Genomic DNA, 22,379 nt, shown 5'->3' with positions numbered 1-22,379 from the left:
CTTAACAGGCCCCGTGAGCAGCCCACCATCGAGTACTGGGAAAGCAGCACTAGAAAGAATGCAGAAACACATTGCAGTTTGCATCTGTGAATTGCAGCCTTGTAAGAGATCTTCTCTTTCCCCCTTCCTCTCCATTGTTTACACATTAAAATGGAGAAGACAGAGGTACCCTTTAATCTATCCTCTTCCCCATAAGATGGGCATTAAGTTATTATTAATAATGTTAACCTTCTTTTTGCTGTTAATTTAATCTTTCAAATTTTGGTGTTATTTGACCCTTCCAATAAGCCTTTCCTATTTCTAGGTGCAATGTGAGAATCAATGCTCGATTCACATCACTTTGCAACGCCAAAACGTGTTTAAAAAAAACACCCCATGCACCAAAACAATTTCTTTTACACAAAAGCTTATAAACCATCCATCCCAATTTAAAACCAAACCTAGATATCAGATCTAAGCAGTTCGAAGCCACATTTACAGAAAGCGGGTGTATAAAACTATGCAACATTGGCTGCAACTGGCTACAGACTGGTGCCAGTTTGGAATATTTGTGCAAGACAAGAATAGACAGAGGGAAATAGCTTCCAAACCCCACTGAAGAGCATGCCCTTTCCCAGGCCCTGTGTTTTGCTTCATGTTCAGTCCATAATCTCTTTTCCAGTCGTCTGGAGGCCACTGGCACTGCTGCCAGGGAGGAGGCCTCCTATGACTCCTTCCAAAGCGAGTTATGCTGGTCAGGGATTTCTCCTTTCCACTCCTGCTCCGTGTCTCACACTTCATTTCCCCCATCAAAACCATACTTTGAATCATTTAATCTCATTGTTTATTCCCATCCAACCATGGTATCCTCCCAGACCACTGCAGCACAACAGATGACCAGCACCCTTCTTATCCTTCCTATGTTTCTGAAGACAATGAGTGCATCAAGCAGACAAAGAGGCATCCACAAACATGGTCCTTTTAAAGTAAGTTCCCTTATGTTGCAGGAAGCTGCTAAGGAGAGTCCTGTTCACACTTCCCGCTCTTCCCCTGCAGATGCTTGCATTGCTCCCCTGAGGTTCAGCCTGGAAAAGGCTCTGCTCTCCATTAAGGTTGCTGCCACCTCTGCATTCAGCAGCAAGCTCTGGCCAAAGCCCAATAGAACACCCAGCTGGCCAAAGCTTCACCCAGCACCAGTTGCACTATGCGGTCTGCAGGCAGGTCCCCTGCAATAACAGTAATGTAACTATCAACACGTTCCAAAGGCCATTTGTCATCCAAGAGCAGAGAAGGCAAGTCATAGACCTGTAGGGTCCCCCGCAGGTGGGATTTCAGTGTTTACAGCCACCTCCTTCCCTCCTCCCTGCTTTTGTGCCTGCCACAATCAGCCATCAGAGATGTGGCAGAGCGGATGGACCCAGCAGCTCGCAGTGGCAGATGAAGGGCCCAGGACACGTTAGCACAGTCACACTGACAAAAAGCTACCCCTGCTCACCCCTCTGCAATCGCTAACACAGACAGGGGGCTTGATCCTGCATGGCTTTCCAGTGCTGCACCTTATCTATCCTCTTTCTTCCTGGAGCCTAAACCAAGTCAATGTGCTGGTGGAGTCGGGTTGGTTGTGCCTCCTCTGCGTGTTCCTCCTTCCCGCATGGGGAAGATAAGCTCTTGGCAAAACACTGGGATTGGAGAGGAAAACGCTATTTAAAGGTTAGCAGCCTAAATGAAATTAAAGACAAGTGCCCTGAGGCTTTTTAGCCATTAGGTAGATATTAGAATTAAACACTTGATATAGATAAGCCAGTCAAGACTCTGCTTCTGTCTTTGGAAGCATCACAATGTTTAATAGTTCAGTCTTAACAAGAATCAAAGCCTGAAAAAGCCCCAAATTCTAAGTTAAGACCAATAAATATCTCTTTTAGATGCGAATTTCTAATCTCAGTCAAAGGAAACATTGTCCCAGCCATGACTTCTTCACTCATAAATGCATCTTAAGATGTCAAATACAGTTTGGGCTGAGTATACTCTTCAGTAAACCAAATGAAACATACCACTTTCCTACAACATGATTGGATAGGTATACACATCTCATTTCAAAATGAGATGGTCTGATTCAGCTGATGACAAACAGAGCAAATTAATCACCTTCAATTTTTGCTAGATAACCCCCCCATCCTACACAGTGTCAGAGGTAGTGCTTTAATGTCGATAACACTGCATTCCCCAACAGAAAACCCTTCCATCAAAACTTCCCCATGGATATTGAGCTGTAATGCTGGAGAAACCTTCCACCTCCTTCATAGTAATGAGTGATGCCTCCCAGTGTGGATACCAGTGTTTGCTGGGAGCACTGCAATTTCATCCTTAAGCTGTCTGCATGCTCTTGGCAGGCAGCTACTGTGTCTGCATCAATACTGCTGCTATCTGATTAATCAAATCCCTCATTATTGTTTCCAAAGGAAAAGCATGCTTCCCTTCTTTCATTTCCTGGAAAAAAAACTGAACTATTCCCTGATTCCCAAACCTAGCATGGAGTTGTTTCCAAGTAACTATTCTATTTGGAGTTCTGATTCTGCTTTAGTACAGAATAAGGGGTGTTTTGGGATGCTGGAGATCTCCATCTCCTTCGCTAAGGCTACATCCCACATGACCACTTGTTCCCCCCCTATCCTACTCTCATTTAGGACTATCTGAAGAGCAAGTGTTGGGTCCCATCTCAGATATTCCCCTCTCAAGAGTCACACTTGGGCTGGTGTGGCCAACCATCATCAGCTGCATCACATTCCCTCGGGGAGATGGAGCCATGCCAGTCCTTCCAAGAGGAAGACGGAAGGTTAGATGAGGATATTAACAATGACTACCTTGTAATTAGCTGCAGCACCATTACACATACAAAATACTGGTTTTGAGGGGGCTGCACAGCTGCCTCACAGGAAGCCTTGTACCAGAGGAGCTTACGTGCCCAGCTCCAATGCACTGTGCTTTGGAATACTTTAAAACAGAGGATAAGGAAGCCTCAGTGTTATAAAGGAGCACTGATAACACATCATTCCAACAACTTCTGCCTTCACACGGACACTTCATACAGTTCACCCACAAGACAACATGTTGAAGGCAGCTTCTCAGCACAGGTCATATGCTGAATGGGAGGCACATTCCATCCCATAAACATTTAAGCTACCAGGAATTAACTTATCAGAGGCCATGAGGGCCCTTTGGTCTGCCTGTGCCTCCTCCAAACAGACAGGCAGTGGGAGTGGGTTTGTTGGTATGCACTAAGCATTTCAGGCATGAATCCCAGCCTTGTCCCAACGTACCTCAGTACGTGGGCACAGCCATCCAGCATGGAGAAAACCTCGCAAACCATCTCCATGCTCCCGGAACGTGGGCAGTGCTTGGATTCAAAACAGAGGCAGCACCACCAGCGATAACATTAGTATGACAGAAATCTGATCACTGCACTACTGAAACTTGCTAAAAAGCCCATGAGGGCTGCAGGAATGGTTTCATTTCTGTGGTACGCTTTTCCCAAGCTAAATTGGTTCCTACACAGGTCTTTCACCTGTGAAAGTCCATAAGCCTGCTGCATCCCTGCCTTTGCACAGATATATAGTTGTGTGACAGTCTGAATGCATGAGAAGATAGAGCTTATCAAAATCCTATAGCTTGTCATAGGTACGGTGCAGAATCAGAATCATGGAATGACTCTGGGTTGGAAGGGACCTTAAAGCTCATCCAGTCCCAATCCCCTGCCACGGGCAGGGACACCTTCCACTAGAGGAGCTTGCTCCAAGCCCCTGTGTCCAACCTGGCCTTGAACACTGCCAGGGATGGGGCAGCCACAGCTTCTCTGGGCACCCTGTGCCAGCGCCTTGGGTACTGGCCATAGGGTGCCAAACAAGCCACCATTTAAGAGGACTTCTATTATATTCAGCTCTCAGTCCTTCACTCACTCCATCTCCAGCCACTGGAGGACATTGGTCCAGAGCAGGCTCCTGAGCAGGTCCCACATTTCAAAGTTGTACCAGCCATACAGCCAAGTGAAATCAGTCCTTAGCGGTCACCATCTCCTAACATCAGCTCACCTTCAGGCAACAGAAGTAAAAATAGCACCAACCGTGACAGAAAGCTGTGGCAAAACTTCCAGGATCAAGTCCCTAATCCTGGTGTGGAGCCTGAGAGGCTTTGAGCATAACTTGGGATAGCCCTGAACCCCCTGCAACTCCAACCTAAGTCTTTCACTCCTACAACTACTCAGGTACAAACATTAGCACTGAAGAAGAGAATACATCAGTGGCCAGTAAAGTTGTGTTGCCCTTGGACATGCAAATGCATTAGAGCAGGAATGCCAGCCCTTGGCTTTTTTTGGAGCTCTTTGCCTTTCAAAGCCACTTATAAAGACCGAGAATGTCATTCACATCAAAACTAACAGAGGTTTTGAAACACTTCACATGGTCCAAGGTCTGCCAAGTCTTTAATCAACACAACGCTTATGGGAACCAATATTCTCCTCCATCCCATCACAAAGCACAAATACTCACAGGAAGTCTAAAGGCAAGACTTGACTTTAAAATCCTTCTCTTTTCATGGAAAAGATTTGACACAGAGCTCAAGAAACCTCAAAAGGAACTGTCCAGGAAGAGTTTTCCTTTTTTCCCCGTGATTTTTCAGTAAAAATCCTTTTCTGCAAGACTCTTGAAGAAAACTCCCACCAGCTCTACTCAAAATATGGTCATACGTAGACACAAGACTGGCAAGTTTCAAGAACAGGTATCAAGACAGGGTTGTAGCCATGGTGCAACTGATCCCCCATCTGCATGGCCCCCCATCTGTTCATGATGCAGCTGCACCGACATGCACCATGTCATCGTGGGCCTGCAAGCTCTTCAGGCCATCTTGCTTTCAAGATCTCCAACAAGCACTGGTGATGATTCATGTTTTCATCACCTGCACAGTAAGCTCAAGAAGCAACTGAGCTCGAGATGCAATGCGTTCCCAAACAAGTCACTTTGGGACCTACCCTCTCAGCCTTTCTTCCATGTTTCACCTCAAGTCCCATTTAATAGCAAAGTGAGACTTGGTTGGCTTTTTCTAACCTTTTTTGAGAGCAGAGAATCCCCTAATAAGGATTTTGGCCTGCAATTATTTGAGAAGCTAAATGTCTTTGTTAAGGGGTATAAGGATTTCCCTGCCTGTGACGGGAGGTTTGGAACTACGAGATCTTAAGGTCCTTTCTGACCCTAACAATGCCATGGTCTAGCTCATCTTATCCCATCAGCAGTGCCCAAGTAAGCAATAGGAGTTGTTTCATTACCTACACCTATTTCCTAACATCTACTCTGCGCTTGATAGCTTCCTGGATGCCTCTGGCCATACCCTCCCCTTGCTCTTAAGGGAATCCCAACCTAGTTGTTAGGTCTTAAGGAGTGGTTATACAGTTAATGCTTTATGCAGCACACACTTCAACACATCTATGCTTCTCCATTACTGTCTCCCTTATGCTCTTCACCTCAGCCCAAGTGTCGACAGACTTCATACCTAACTAAGCACAGAGGGGCAATATCTGAGTCAGAACACTTGTGAATAGACAAATAATGCATGCAGCCAGCAGAGGCTTTTTAATCTGATACGGCTCCTGTCCCAAGAGCTACATTTTGTAAGGCACACCTCAACTGTACCACTTGACCAGTATCAGCTCCTAAGCCGATATTTATTCCCTGAAACTATGCATACTATTTGGCCATCTTATGTTCGGTCTGCTTGCATTTTTCAGATGGAGAATAGCTGTTCACAGCAAAAAGACTACTTAAAGCAAAAATATAGCAAAAAAAAAAAAAAAGAAACGGTGACATACAGTCTCTGCTCACAAAAATGACAACTCTCATTGTCAGCCCTGCTTGGGTTCATTTCAAGTTGTTGTTTTAGACAACTCCAGCTATCTTGTGCCCAAACAAAATCAGAACAATCACTGCCAACGTTAGCGCATCCCTCCGCTCCCCCCCCCACCTTCCAATACAGTCGCTGGCAAAGCCAAAGCTTGATGCTTAAGGGCTGCAGCGTGCTTGCCTTTTTAACTTGATGGACATCAGGAAGCTGTAACCTTGCCAGAACGCAGATTCATTCGTTATTAACACAGCCCATATTTAGCCATGTGTGTGTCTGAAGCGAAAAGCACATACTTTCGTCTTAACAAAGCCTCATCTCTGCCCAGCCGACTCCCCCGGGACCGCTGGATCCCATTCTGCTTGGCCAAATAAGGTAAAGCAAGAATCTGAACCATGCAAACCTGGCCTGAAATCACCCACAGCTTTGAGGAGCTATTCTGGGACTTGTTAACTTGATGTTAAACATCAGAGGGTGCTGCGGGGCCTTCTTTTGATTACTTTTCCCTGGATACTGGACTTCCAATAAGACATCTCAGAACACAAGAGAGGATTAAGAAGTGTCTCTCCAATAGGACCAACTATCAGGCACTTAAAGGAGAAAGGATGGGATGCATATTATGTGCCTAGATGTGAAACATCTTTGCAAAGGCTTCCTAACGAAGAACTCGGACTCAATTTTCCTCGCCCACAAATACATTACACCTTTTGTCCCCCAGCACTCTATGCCTCATGACTTGCCACATCTGAGAAGCAAGCAGATGGTTCATGGGAACTCGGAGATCCCCATTATTAATGTCCAAGCATCTAGGACACGGAAAAAGCAAGCAGCTTCCCAGCATTCCAGCTGCAGTATGTGTACACTGGAGTCATTTAGCTTTACATACAGCAAGTTCAAGTAAACCACCATGAAGACAAAGAATACGTGGACCAAATCTTCGTTCAATGGCAAGAGGAAAGCACAGATTCTTTCAAGGAGCTGGAAGTAAAAGCAAAACCTCAGAAAATAAATCAAGTTTTTGCTATTTGTTGCAACTCAATGAGGAGTTACGAGCAGTGATTAGGCACTGCGGGACTGAGAAGCAAGTCTTGGCTTTCCCTTAGATGGGAAGGTATTGTCATACCGTGAAGGATTTTCTTTTCTTGATCATCATCAGTGTAGTTTTCCATAAAGTGATTTTAATGCTGACTCAAAACCTCAGCTGCCTATTGATTTTTGTGGAAGCACTGTACCAGTGGAGCTAACGCAGCACCCTACTTCCTACTGTCATGCAGATACTGGGGAAATACCCTTGTAGCCATGCAGAACAAGGAGAGAGAAGGAGCAATTATTCACTTCCAAAACCCCATGTTCTACAGGAGATTAGTACTTGAAACTGTTCACGTGCTAACTAATCCCTTATCACAGTAGCAGCACTCAGCCTACTTGCCCAAAGTAAAGGTGAAAGAGCAGCTTTAAAGGTTCTGTTTCCCAAGAAATGATTCAAAAGGAAATTCAACAAAGTGGAAAACCAACAAGTGACAAAGACATACCTTTTGCCACATAACGAAGATAGCAGGGACAATAGGTCAGGCTTAGCCTCAGTCTTTGAGTTCAGACTCCCAGACTGCAGACCTCATCATACTGGTCTGCATCTGAAGCCAAGACTGTGGCCTACAGCAAAGAACCAAACAGCTACACTGATGCAGAAGGGCCATCCAGGTTTCCATCAAAAGACTCAAGAGAAAGCTCTAATCCAGATACATGCATGTGTGTCACATTGATGACTCTGGATATATTATCATGAGGGGAATTTGGAAGCTCTTCCACTATGGGCAAATGACATTGCGGACCGTGTGGGCTCACTTGCAGGAGTTCTGTTAGCCACACCAGCATGAGAGCTTTGGAGTAGGTAAAAACAACTGGATTTTAAGTATTTTTCTTTGTTTTATTGTCAAAATTGTGACAACAGAGAAAGGCCTTGATCTGAACACTGCCTGATTTTGGGGTCTTCCTCAGCCAAAACACAGCTCCCAGTTTGAAGACTGTAATGCTTTCAAGGTGAAAGCTACTATAATAACTTCAATAAAGCTACAAGCCTGAAGAGTTGGAGGGCTCAGAGCTAACTTGGCAGCAGATTCCAGCACTATTCCACTCAGTGCAGAATTAGGAAACAGACACAGAAATGCCCCCCATCTAGTCCTGCATGATGCAGATATCTCCTTCCTTCCAAGCTGGTGCTGGGTATGAAGCACCAGGTCCCCAGAACAGGAGAGGCAGGTTCCTTTCAGGCCCTCTCCCTGATTGTAAGAGCTTTGGGTCTTGGCCTGCTGCTCTCTTACCCAGCAGGACCACAGCATGCCAAATTGGCCAGGACCCAACTCTCCTGCCCATGGCCAGACTCCATGGCTGGGCTGACCTGCAAAGAGCAGGGCTCCATAGGGAGTCCTGAAAGCTACACCTCTGCCAGCTGGATGATGGCCAAGGCAGCTCCCTCCCCAAGCCAAAGCAAGGCTCTGACTGCAGCTTGAAACTAAATGCAGAGCTATAGAAGCTTCCTCTTGCTTTTCCCACAAGGTGTTAAACCCAAACAAGGTCCTGTAAAGCTCTTCAGATCACAGCTGGGGGTAAAATCCGTATCTTTGCCTCTAACATAATGGAGCTCATGGGCAGAAATAAGGTTGAGCTCATGATTTTGTTCAGGTTTCAACTCACAGCAAACCAAAGCCAGGACAACTGAGGTGCTGGAAAGCTTTAGGCACACTCATCTCTTATTCTGGAAGCGTTTGTTGTGCTTGGGTTTGCTTTTTGGATTCATCTATTTTTGTAAACTGAGTCAAGCTGAAGAAGACAACGATGCCATAAATGAGGTCATACAACAACCAGTAATTGTTTCCCTGTTTAGTCTAACTCAGAATTAAGGAAATAAAAGATTAGGCCATGTGGAAATACAGACTCTATAAACAGACTTGGGAGACAGGGAGAGAGAAAGTGGATTGGATTTACCTGGTTATCACATCAGGCTCCAGGTACAGGACACAGCTGACCAAGGTTACCAGCAGAACTGGGCTTTACACCAAGCATAACCATGAGCTGCTGTTCTGGAAACAGGCTTGAAGGGGGAGCAGGGAGGGTGCCCTGGGTTCAGCAGTAGCAGTCATTTTTCTCCTCCTTAGTAGCTGGTGCAGTGCTGTGGTTTTGACTTTCAGCCTGGGAACAGTGCTGATAACACCGATGTTTTTAGTTGCTGCTCAGTAATGTTTACTCTGACCAAGGACTTTGTGAGCCTCATGCTCTGCCAGGGAGGAGGAGAAGCCGGGAGGAAGCAGAGACAGGACACCTGACCCAAACTGACCAAAGAGGTATTCCATACCACAGCACGTCATGGCCACTATATACACTGGGGGCAGTTACCTGGAAGGGTTAGATCACTGCTCGGTCAGGCTGGGTATCAGTCCATGGGTGGCGAGCAGTTGTATTCTCTCCCCTTGTTATTTCCCTTATCATTATAATTATTGGTGGTAGCAGCAGTGATTTGTGTTATACCTTAGTTACTGGACTGTTCTTATCTCAACCGGTGGGAGTTGCATTCTTCCGATTCTCCTCCCCATCCCTCCAGGAGCAGGAGGAGAAAGGGGGGGAGTGAGCGAGGGCTGCGTGGTTCTGAGTTACAGCTGGGCTTAAACCACAACAGAGGGGGAAAGCATTCGGGCAAGGGGCAACAAAAATACCTCCCTACAGCTGGTCCCATCTGGACCCTCACCAGGTACGTGCCCACAGGATGTCCACAGAAAACTGCCAAGCCCTGTTATTTGACTTCCATTTCTCATGCTACATAATCACATGCAAAAACCCACATGAAAACAGAACCAAACTGAAATGCACACCAAACCCCCCAAAACAACCAAACCAAACAATGCTAGTCCTGCTAGCTGGAGCCAGTGGAATTAAATAGGTCTTTGTGTACGTTTCCTATCTGTGTACTTCAATATGGTGCAGAACAAAAGGCAGCTTTGTGCTTAATATCTCCTATAAATCCTGTTCTCTTCATCAGGATGAAGAACTGGAACGAGGACACGTTTCTCAAGTGCTGTACTGGAACCAGAGCTCCACACACACTTAGAAGTTCAGGATGTGCTTATATGAGAGGCTTGGGATGTAGATTAACAAACCCAACGATTTCTATACTTGCCATACTCAGGCAGGCTCATGCTCTGTGTGCTTGGCCAGCCCTTGGACCACAGCGTCCAAGTGCAAGTCTTAAGTTACCCAGTCAAAATAAACAGACCTAGGGTTTGGCTTCATGCACTGTCCAGGCTGAACTTCAGCTGGCTTTGCTCGAAGCCCACTTCCATTCCTTACTGCTCTCCAGGCTCAGCCCTCACTCACAGGGCTTGTGCTCCTCTCCCTTCACACAATCAGCCTCCTTCGCTCATGCACTGGGAGTTTTCAGTGAGTGGCCTGGGGAACTTCCCCACTTCCCATCTTCCCAAGCAGCTCATCACAGCAGCAAAGCATCTGAAAGAACACTATCCCTCCATAGTTTCCTATCCATCCTTCACAAAGCAGCAACAGGGAGAAAGGAATCAATCCGGAGAAAGTAACACTTAACCAAGAGGTATCAACAACAGCAGAGAAAGAAAAGCAGAGAAGCAGGACAAAATAAACCCTGACACCCCCCCCCCCCCCCCAACCCCATATCTAAAAGACTGCTTTGTTTCATTTATGAAAGCATGTTTCTGGAAAAGAGATTTCCAGCTTTGGCCCTGGAGTACATAATGGCCAAGTCTCTCTGTTTGGACCCAAGTGTACTCTGGCTCAGGGTTCTCCCAGCTGGGGAATAAAGAGCTGGCGGGCTGGAGACTACACTGCTGTTGAGGTTGGGAATTCGAAGCTCTATGACAAGGGACAACACAGAGAAGAGCTGAGGACTGAAGAGGTTTGCTGGTCCTTGAAGTTTGGGAAGCAGTACTGCAGCCTGCAGCCGTGCTCCTTCTGGGCAGCACACAAGCATGCTTTGGTTCATGGAGCTTCCCAGATGAACTGCAGTCACATACATGCTGGTTTATAGGCAGAGGAAATCCTCCTTTCATGGTTTCCATCCTCCCACTCCCTAGAAGTCTTCATCTTCCCAGTTGACCCAAGCATCAAATAACTTCATTGTGTGGTTACATTCCCAAAGAGAAGCAGGCAGGGGTGGGGAGTCCGTGGTGGTCACCTTTTCTTTTTCCTGCCACTCAGTTGCAGGCTATTCCAACAAGAGAAATTACTTGGAATTCACAGCAATATTTACAAGGAAAAGCTGTTAAAAATCAAAATAAGTACTTACACATTCGACTGCAAAGATTAAGGAATGTGGCTCTTTGCTGGTCACCTGAATCTGTTTTACAAAGACATCTGAAAGGCATTTTATCAGCTGCCGAGCAGTATTTACTTATGCAACTGTTCTAATGGCTTTGGAATGTGCACCATGGTTGCTGGAACAGCTTGCTCCTGAGTGAAGTAATACGGGCCCATAGGACATGTCACTTTTAGACAGCATTTATTCTTCGTTCTCAAGGTGAACAGCGTGAAATAAAAACAAAGAACTGAATGAAGACCTCAAGTGATGACTTTTGCAGAGTTGCCCTGCATGGTTACAGGAGCATCAACTCATCAGCAAACTAAGTCAGTGCCACAACTGAAATCCTCAAAGATCAGTTATTTGGGTACTAAACTTAACTTTCAGCTCAAGATTGCATGGGTGAAAACTTATTCCTGGTGCCCACTAAATCAGTGCTGGAGTCAGTATCTAGGATGGAAGCAGCATGCCCTAGCCGCGTTTAAGCCTTACCATGAGTTTGCAGCCTTGCACTCTCTCAGTAGTTCAGCAGTGGAGTTATGGGTAGATCAAGGATTGCCTTCATCTTCTCAATCAGAAGCGTAACTCTGATTTGTGTCGCACATGCCCAGGCTCAGCTACTCAGCCTACTAAAGGATAAGAAACCCAAAGAAGAAACAAACACAAACCCAGCATTAGCAACAGCTCTATCTGCCTTTAGGACAACACAATCCCAAACACCGAGTCACAGCCTGGAAGGTGCGGTGGTTTGAATGGCACTTTGTATAACAAAATCCTAGATAATAATTGTTATTTTACATGGTGATGTATAAAACGTGGACAATAAAGAAGTGAAGCCCTATGGATCCTCTTGGCACATATGCCAAAATAGCCCAGCCAGTCCCATTGACCTAGGGCAAGCGTTATTAAACTGACTTATAAACATCAAATGCTTTAAGCTGGTTTTACAGGAGGTGAGAGTCAAGCCCCCTGTGCTAAGCCTGAGTTCACAGAATCCTTGGGAAAAGCAGCTTCTGCCAAAGCCAGGCCACGCTTGAGGATGAACAGCACTGGTGGCTGTTCAGAGCCCATGGGCCTGGCCATGATGGCCCTTCTGCAGTACTTAGCTGTCCAACACAAAGTGCTTTAGCTGGTGTGGTAGCAACCTTGAGGTATCTTCAGCAGGAAGCATCACACATGCATCAAAGCCTGTACTTCCTGCAGGCACAAGGGCTGTGGCTTTTTAAGAGCATGGTATTTGCTAAAAGGGCAGGTAGGCTATGTATGCATTCAGGAGAAAGCAGATCTCGGAGAAGAGAGAGGCAGGGCTAGAGGCTCACCTCATTTCTGACTCATCCAACAAGAAAGCTTCTCGAGTTTTCTACGTGACATCCCACTCGGGTCTCTACTCTGTGAGGACAGGGCTCTGTCTGCAGTTCTCTCTGTACCTCCTCTCCAGATTGAGCAACACAGGCAGCCCTCAGCATCCTCAGGCAGCTGCTGCACCTTTCCCCTCCTGCTGTCAATCACAGCCTGCCTCTCCAAGCCACAGCAGCAGCTACACTCCGCTCCTGCTCTCCTATCACCAGGACAAGGGTAGAAGCCTCCCAATTTTCTGCTTTCCCCTGCCTTACCTCAACCATCCCACTGTTAACATCTCCTTTTGTCTTTCTCCTTTACAAGGCCTGGTTTGTTTTCTTATTGGAAAGCTGGTTTTGGCCCTTAAGGCAGCCTGGACCTCTCCCTCTTTTCTCCTGCTGTGAAGAGACCTGACCTGGAGGAGAGTGCTTTGAGGCTGCAGAAGAGATCTCCCCACATGACCTTTTTAATCCTTGGCCTCCATTGCTTCAGTCAACACCACAAGTGCCTTCTAGTATGATAATCACCATTTGTTGCTTAGGAATTAAACATTGACCAAACACATCATTCTGCATAGGCCATTGAACTGGAAGAATGTTTAGTGAGCTCAGCAGCTAAAGCTTTATTAACCATCTCTTGGTGACCTTCTCCTTGAGCATGGCAAAGGCAAGGCTTGGGCTCAATCTCAAACCCTTTCCAAGTGCTCCTTTTCGATGTTTAAAAGCATTGTGGGTTACAACACCCCCACAAAGAAAAGCCTGGCAGCACAGAGATGCTAACTTATTCATCCCACCGTGGTGTAAAGTTCACAGTTCTACACTTCATGCCATGCCCAATTCCCTCCAAGTGAGTTTAGCACCAGCCACAGCGTTGATCTACTACTGCTCCTTCTGCCACAGCAGTGAGTTTAAGTGCTGTGCTCAAGGTTAAAGAGAGATTATTTCCCTTCCTTCAGCATGCCTGCAATGTTTAACAGGGCTCTAGAGCACAGGTCAACTAGGTGTGTTGAAACGACAGCTAGCAGGCAGTACAGCAAATGGAGTTTGACAAACACCAGCAAATCCAGCAGGGTAACCGGAGTCCTAAATATCCCTGGGGAAAGAAAGATGCCTCCTCTCCAAGTACCAAAACCAGGGTAAAATGCATCACAATTATGTTCTGAATAGAAATCCACAGGGAAGTCTGCTAAGGTACCAGCTTCTCCCTCTTAGGCACTGAAAACAAGCAGGGAGAAAACTGACAGAAGGATTCCTTGCATTCTCTGAATTCTCTTCTTTTGATGCACACAGAAGAGAAAAGCACAGGAGACAAGAGCCCACTTTCCCCTCGGACTCAGTGCTAATGTATCCTGCGCCCATCAGATCAGGAGGGGAAACTTTGATGGGTGTTAGGTGGCCTTTTGTGGTTATTATCCAAGAGAAAACACTAAGAACAGCTCTACCACATCACTGGAACTGGATTCCACCCCATTTGGTGGCATCTTGCCAATGCTAATAATTTAGGAGGGTGGTTAAGTGCTTTTGAAACTAAAAGGCAGCTTTCAACACTGGTCCTAGACCAGCCAGCTCTGGGGAAAGCAGTCAGTCTGAGCCCTGTCTCAGCCTGGAGCCAGAAAGCCATACCTGATGTAGTGTAGCTCTCTTGGGGTACACAACTGCATGCCAGCTACTTGTGAGCTAGGGAAATGCCACCACCAGCATTAATGATGAGACTCACTGGGCAAAGCAGATGTGTGCTGAGCAATGGGAAACCAGCAAGACAGATGAGAGAGGTCTGAGCATGGGCTTGAGACTGCTCACAGAGGACACAGCCTGCTTGCCTTCCTTCTCCTGTCCCACCACATACTGGAATCCTCAAGAGGAGAAGGTGTGGTGCCCTGCAATGTTAGAGATGGGATCTCAAAGCATACAGCCGAGCCTAACTCTGACCCTGAGGTTCCACATTCCCCAGGGAGGTGCGTAATGTTCCTGCCTGCAGGAAGAACCAGGTTGGAGATGCACCCCAGCACTTTGCAGAAGGCATTCTTCAGTCCCTACGTGGGAGGTGGGTTTCGGTCTGCTTAGCCTAGAGCCCATGTCAGCCTACATACTGGAGTCCTCCGTGCTGTAGCTGGAGCATTCCTCAGGCTTTAAGGAATGCAGTGCAACACAGCTGTGATCTGGGCAGGTATGATCATCACCAGTGTCATTTTCAGCATAGTAGAAGGCAGTCACAGTGTTCTTCTATAATAACAATACAATAACAATAACACAGGGGTTTTCAGCTTGATATTGTCAAAGCCTTTTTGGCAAAGCTTAAGGCCCACAAGGAAAACCTCACCTCTTGGTTCCACAGGCACAAAGGAGGCGTGAAGACCACTGAAGCCATCCAGGCCCAAGCAAAGCAAGATGCCTGGACAGGGCAGCTGCATGCACATCTCTAACAGTAACACAACACATGGTAGACATCCGGATCACTACAGTGGTGAACCTCTGGATCTACCAGCCTGTGCCCCTTGAGAGGCAGGGCGAACAGCAGTACCTACACGTTAAATATTACATTTCAGTGGGCATAAGGACAGTAAAAAGGGTTTTCCTCAGTTTTTCCAAAGCCACCCTAACCAACAACTTTCAGTCAGTGGAGCAGGAAGTCAAGGATTTCAAGCTGACTGCTCATTAGCCATGTACAGAAGCACAGGCATCTAGTGGGAGCTCCAGCATCCTCCAGAGGCTTGATTTTCATCTCGTTTACCCCACTCTCTACTCAAAGACCTGCTGTAACAGCTTCCACAGCCTCTGCTGCTCCAGGAGTCACAGCAGAGTAACAAAGCAGAGAACAAATTCACTGGCCAACTATTTCACTTTGGGGTAAACTGAGTTTTACTATAAGCATGATCTTGAGAAGCTAGTTCCCTGGCGCATGTTATTAACAGTGCCTGTATTATCCTTTAGCCTTGAAGGGGGAACAAACCTAGCCCCAAGACAGGAGGAAGGAACTAAATGCAGAAAGGAAATTAAGCTACTTAAATGTTCTTGTTCTTGGCAATAAATGCATGAAGGAAAGATGGTAATCATTGAGTTCATTGCCATAAACAAGCCATGTTTTAGTAGTCTCGCTTTCAGTAATTATTTCCAGGAGATAGAAAGTAGCCATCTGAAACTGCAATCCCCCCTTGCGCACAAAATCCAGGTGGCACAAAGATGGCACTGCCAAATCCCCTTGCAAATGCAGTATTATGAAAATGAACAATTATCTGGTAGGACTTACTAGGATCCCCCAAATTACCCATTTGCTAGTGTAAACTATCCTTGTTTTTCCTGTGTGGACCTATTTCAGGAAGCAAAAAACCTGACTTGTGGATTCATTCTGAATCTTAAAGCCTAGAAGGATACACCTGGTTTCAAGTGTTATTGTCAGCATCGTGCGTGGCCCCGCAATGCACACATCCAGCATGCAAGGGTTAAACAGTCTTGAGAAATACCGGGCTCATGGCTCTATCACCGTGTTTGTGATGTGCAAAGGAGACAACCTGGTCATACAGCTTGTGTCCTTCATCCTCAGACAATCCTGTCACTAAGGCTAGTCTTCAAGACAGACTGATGGAGGGCCAGGAGGGGATTATGTTTGTGATACACTTTAGGCAATGGCTAAAGCACATATTTCCAGCAACAACAGCTATCACAGGGAATGAACTGACTGCTTCTAATGCTTCCAATCATTCCTCCAAAACAAAAAAGGCAAAATCAGATAAAAATGGTCATCATTTCAGGCTGAAATACGAGTGATTGTTACTTTCCCAGAAGAAATGCCTGGCACATTGCATTTTATTTGCTGCCAGTGTCATCTTTCAAAGGACGCAATCAAGTCCAATTCAGCCCTTCTGTAAACATGGAACTGCACTGAACAGATCAGATAAACTTTGTACTGGACGCGATTCAAAGAGCAAGCTTGGTGTAATAATTTGTTCTGCCTTAAAAAAAAGAGCCCCAAACCAAAAGAGCTTTATTTTCTGTTCCAAAGGGCAAGTTGCAGCACCATCTCTACTGCATACCTTCCCTCCTCCCTTTGCACTGCTCCAGCCCCTCTTTGAAGAGGGTTTGTGTTTCTTTCTTGCACTAGTGATTTTAGGTTTTGCAGTTCCCAGTTAGGAGAAAACAAAGAAAACCAAAACCCAACCCTGTGCTCAGGTGGTATCAACAAGAAGAGAAGTGAACACTGAGTTAGAGAAAGCTAAAGAAGAGTATTTTTACCATCTTTAATTCTCCTTTACACAGACCTCAAACAACCTGTGTTTTTCTCCACCCAGTCCGCCAGATGATGACTTTGATGCAGGCATGAACATCCCCTCAGGCAGTCTTTTATTCCCCTTTTCTTATGGTGTATTTGCAAGAAGCAACACGATAGAACACAACTCGGCTCGCAGTTTCTTCTGTACATTGCGTTCCCAAGTTTCCAACTTAAGAGGAATTGGTCTTGGGAGTTACAAAAATACCTGAAGTGCCAAGGGGCTGTTTGCAGTACAAAGTGAAGTGCTGGAGGATGTGGCTGCGCCTCTGCTGAGCAACCAAAACACCATCAAAGCTTCCTCATGATAAGAGACATGAAACACCAAAGGCATCTACAACTCTGATCAAACACAGAAACCAAAGCATGGAATACCATACAGGCTTTGCACGCACCAAGGTTTTAAGCCATGCAAGTGAAACCTGCAAGTCTCCATGTGAAGACCACTCATTGCTGTGCAGCTCCTGAGTCACCAGAACTCTTCCAAAGGTTCACCCAGCACCTAAGGAGCATGCCTTCATTACAAAGGGACAGTCTGTGCTGATGTTGTGTGCAGCTACCAGCTAGCTACCTTAACACACTAGTGCCTAAGGTGCTGCCAGCCACCTTCTTTCTTCCACCAAGCAGCTGCTCACTACAGCTACCACAGCACAAAAGCATCCCTGTATCAATTCTGCTTCCCAATTAGAAGCCAAGCTAAGCAACTGCACCTTGCAAGCAAGGTTGTTGTATTTTTAACTACTGAAAACACAATGATCAAAAGCAGACAGGAGCAGCATTCACCTCTTTGAAGTACTACCTAATTCACAACTGTACGCAAGTTCAGCCCATACGTAACTACGCTGAAAGCCTTTTAATTCACAAATTTGGCCATTTAAACAGCTCTACCAGAGGCATGTGCTCACTGGTTCCTGAAAGGAACGGTACCTACTCAAAGGCCAGATTTTTGCTGGACCTGCAGACATAACCCTTTAAGGTCTGACAGCAGCTTCTTCCTCAAGCAGACCCTGCATCATCCCGCAGTTCTTCCCCCAAGGTATAGTTATTTCTATTGCAGATAAGAGATATGAGAAAGGATGCAAAACCAACTGTTTTCTACTCTAAGCAACCTTTGCCTCTAATTTAAAGCAGACCTCTAAACTTGAGGGAAAGTTGATTTTAAGCGTGATTATTCGAACAGCTTACCTGTGCAGCAAGTTACCTGTTAATGATCCTGGTCACTCTTTGGGTCTTGTCCAGAAGATTCCACTTGGTCTCCAGTTCAAGCGGTAGCACTGCTATCAGCCGAGCAGAGCAGAAGCAAGCATCAAACTCTGGATCCCTGAGTAGAACAGCTGGACTCACTAACTAGCAGCAGTTAAAATCCACTTGGTTTCTTCTTCCAGCATTTGCTCACCTGAGAACTTGACAAACTGACCCCATTTACTGGGATTTATATTGGAGACAGGCTTTTTGTTCAAATAGTTTTCTAGTCTAATACAAGCAACTGCTGTGTCACCTAACCGATCACATCAGAAGAAATGGTGACATTACCATTACTCAGCTCCAGAGCCTGCCAGTTTTCTGCTCACCTTCCAGGTACACATAGAACGAGAGCAGTTGGCAGCATACACCAGGTTTCAAACTGGTTTTCCTTCAGACAGCAGAGAAAAGGTTATCCTCCACAGCTAAAGACCCGCACGCAGGTTCAGCAGTATCTCCTAAGAGGCAAACACCAAGCCCCATGCAATTCAGGAATGATTCTGTTTGAACAGCTAATCACAGGTTTGTGGCAACAGCGAAACTCAGTATAAAGGGCATGCATAAATTTGTTGCAGTACATGTGTCTAGTTATGGCAGTCTCATACACTTCATACAAGTTATCTACTTCGTGCATATATGTGCACATTCATACACGTGTGCCCTTGTCCAGCACTGCTAAAGGGCAGAGAGGCTGAAAAGAACATATATTAAATCACCCCCTAGAGAAGCAGCATGATGAAATCATGCTCGCTCTTGCACCCACGTCCCCTCTAAGGGGATATGATTCCTGGTCTGGGGAAACACTCTCTGGGGCAGGGAAGGGAGAGAAAGTAGCACTGCTACTGCAAACAATTTAACCATGAACATTTCCACACACTGGCAGCTTATGCTGTTCACATTTCACTTATGCTGCACAGATATATATTCTGTAGAAGTTAGTGGCAGACTCCCTGTCCACAGCACATTTCAGACCCATTACTATAACCATTGGCTAGCTATTTATGTGAGTCACTGTTAGTCTAGTCTGCCTTGTAAACACTTAACCTCAAGGTCTGAGACAACATGTAGGCACAACAGTGATTACACTCTGAACTGCCAGCCCTACCTTTAGAGGTTCCAAAAAGTAAAGTAAAACCCACAGTAAACCAAAATCTATCAGTTACCAGTGTCTGCAAACACCCAGTACTTCCACATTCTCCAGACAGGCAAGCTGGAAGTAACCAAAAAGGAAGGTCTCCATTATCTGATCAGGTTACAAGCATCCAACATTAGCCCACCCTCTGGGAATCATGATCAATATCTTATTTCCTGATCAGGTGTTACCATTGAGCTTCATCACCTATATTACAGCAGTAGAGGCTGCACAAAAATTGGACTTGGGTTTCAAGACACAGCTAGATCGCTGCATTGGCATGCTTCTATCCCAGTGTGCTCGGGCTGAGATGCAACTGTGCATGCATGAGAACACTTATCAGTTTCCTGACTTTGCACTACTACTTCCACAGAAGTTCTCAGCACATCCTTAAAACAGACATGTTGTCCACGAGTGCATCAAGACGTGGAACCTCAAAAAACAACCTTCACTGACACCATTATGCATCAGGAAAGTAACTGAGCTCAACTGATGTTAATTGACTCACAATGTGATCATCACGTATCAAAACAGTCAGCAGTACAGAACATGCAGAAAAGATGATTCAGTCAAGTTGTACTTTTATTTTCAGGATTAAAAACCCCAATGATATGAGGCAGAGTAAAGCAGAAAGAAACAGATATCAACCCCAAAGTTTATCTGCAGTTCAGATGCGGCATCCTCATTGCACAAAACTGAATTGGACAGATGGGTGAAGCACAAAACCACCACAACAAATTGAGAACTGGTAGCTCTCCTCCAACTGGCTCCCTCTGCCCCCTTACACAGTATAAATAACACAAATAAAATCCAGCTGCAAAACACATGACATGGGAAAAAGTCCAAGAACCATCAATTATTTTTATATAGGATGAGATTAAGAATATGCTGCAGTTCAGGTTAAGTGCGATACAGAAGTTATCACAGTTCTAACAAAGGTAAGGGAAGTACTGTTTCAGTGAACAAAACATCATACATATTCAGGAATATAAAATATAATCAGATTCAAGCAAACGCTTCTAAAGCTGACATTCCAGTCCCTACAATTCAAAGTTAAAGCTTGTTTACATGATAAGACTTGTAGAGAAATAAATACACTTACAGAAGTACACGCACTTCAAGACAGACATACTGAATTCGCAGGGCTGATTCTGATCTTTTTAATACTGATTTTACAACGTAAACCAAACAGCTAATAGGGTTCTCATTGAAAGGTATGACTAAGTAAATCACTAGACTCTCACTACAGCCAGCCCGACGTACATGTCCTTAGCATAAAATGTATTTGCTCTTCAGCACACGCTCTGGCTCTTCTACCCATCTGTTGAGTCAAAAAACAAGCCTGGAATAAGAATTTGTCAGACAAAAGGAAAAAAAAGCCTCCTTTTCACTGCTTGTAAGGACTACATCTTGACTGATCTCATTTTGAATGGCGTATAGGGTCACTTCCCTTCCTCACATTACACAATTTCTCTGTGCTTAAGCAACGACTGAAAGCCTACCTGAAGTTTTGCCCCTAAACAGTGGTCCTTCTAACCAAAGAATTTATATATTAGGGATTGGTAATGATATGCTCAACTCTACATGAAAGTTTTACTAAAACTGCATGGGGACTTGGTATCAAGTAGTATATATTCAAGTAAATCTCACATGCTCTGTCAGACTTCTAAGGGTAGCCCAACTTGAAATCAAAATGGCAACAATCCTCTACCTACAGAAGTCCTAAACCCTGTCTGCTAGCTGATACAGCAATGAATTCTGACACTGAGACAGGTACACAAAGAAAACATTTCCAAAGGCTAAGTCAGATGAGAACAACAGATAAGCATCTTGGCAGATGCACTACATCTGTCTGAGCCAAACTCCCTGCTCAGAAGTGCTTCTCCAGCTTTACAGCACAGGTGCTTTCTGAACTCCAATGTATTAACTCAGTACCAACACGGAAAACAGCACTTGTTAGGAGCAAAGATACCATTTTCCCATTATTCCTTTCTTCTCTGTTGAGGAGAATAAGGGCCTTTTTGCACTCAGCAATGCTGCTCTGAAGATTCCAAGCCTGATACCTCTCACTGACCTGGAAACTTGACTTGCCAGCGTTGTCTTCAGCGGGACCCTCACTACTACAGCACACATGTTGGCTTCCCTTCAGCTCCTGAGATAAAACTAGACAGCAGGAAACTGTCCTTTGTTCTCAGAATACCAGCTCCACAGTTGTTAAATACGTTAGGACAGCAGTTCCCAAGTAAGGAGCTGAGAGATTGTGAGTCTGCAACAATCTAGTACTAATTCCTCTTGGTTTTCCCCTACAAGCACACAATAAGATACTAAAAACTCACACATGCTTTCCAACAGTCTTCTCTGCACTGCTTCCCATCATGGATACAATACAGAGGTCTACTGCACCTCAAGTATGCCCTTGAACTGTACATGGCAGGAATTAGCACCAGAACAAGCATACCACCAACGGATGCTGAATATAAATCCATATTCAGCAATTGCACACTAGAGAGAAACAACAGTCAAACAATGCATAAGTAACCTGAATCTGTAATAACAAACTATACAAGTAATTATTCAAGAACAAGCAATTCAAGTAAGAACTTAGTCTCAAGTAGCTACTAGTTTCCTAGCTTTTCTTCTCACAGCACCTATGGACTGATCAAGTCCTCAGAACAATTCTTCTGGGCCATTTTTCCACCTAGAGTGTTTAACATTAAACTGTACTGCTTTAGGAATATACAAGCAAGACTAAAACACCATATTCAATAGATGCAGGTCTACATCAACAACAAGGAACCTCCAGCCTCCTCCTGCATTCATGCCAATCTTAATTTTCCTCAAGTTCACACACGCATGACATTGCAGGTTGTTAGTTGCTTTACACTTGATTCTGCTACAGCCCACTCTGAGGCCAGACTCCAAGGCAGTATCTCAGTGCAAGCTGCAGCCACTTCCACTCACCTGCCAGACCTGCTCCAATCTGCTGCCCAAAACCTAGCTAAACACTGCCACACCTTCAATGTGGGCACTGGATGCAAACTAATGCCCTGCTTCCTTGATCCTCCCTTCCTGCCCAGCTCACCTTTTATGTTTATAATAGCAGAAAACAGAGGCCACAGCCCAAAGTCCAATTCTAGACGAGCTCCATTGTGCAAAGTGTGAGCACCACAAATATCCAGATTCCCTATGTCACAGATAAGCTTATTATACAGGTAGCTTTGT

The 22,379-nt window shown here is 45.3% G+C and overlaps 1 protein-coding gene across 6 annotated transcripts in view; it reads right to left on the bottom strand.

Moving 5' to 3' along the window:
- The window catches only part of PHLDB2 (pleckstrin homology like domain family B member 2), a 116,040-nt gene extending 97,545 nt beyond the window's left edge, over positions 1–18,495 (bottom strand). For 2 of the 6 annotated variants that reach the window (XM_062623952.1, XM_062623955.1), the window contains exon 1: positions 18,355–18,495. The gene's annotated coding sequence lies outside the window, so the exon portion shown is untranslated. Of the gene's footprint in view, positions 1–17,984; positions 18,301–18,354 lie in introns of those variants that run through there. The other 4 variants (XM_062623956.1, XM_062623957.1, XM_062623958.1 and 1 more) reach the window with 3 other exon arrangements.
- Positions 18,496–22,379: the final 3,884 nt, after the last annotated feature.

The sequence above is a fragment of the Pezoporus occidentalis genome, unplaced genomic scaffold (genome assembly GCF_034315485.1).
Source record: "Pezoporus occidentalis ecotype Australia unplaced genomic scaffold, CSIRO_AGI_Poc_V1 ctg26, whole genome shotgun sequence".
NCBI classification, from domain to species: Eukaryota; Metazoa; Chordata; class Aves; order Psittaciformes; family Psittacidae; genus Pezoporus; species Pezoporus occidentalis.
Note: the sequence above shows the minus strand (reverse complement) of the source record. Positions and strands in the feature narration are given on the sequence as shown.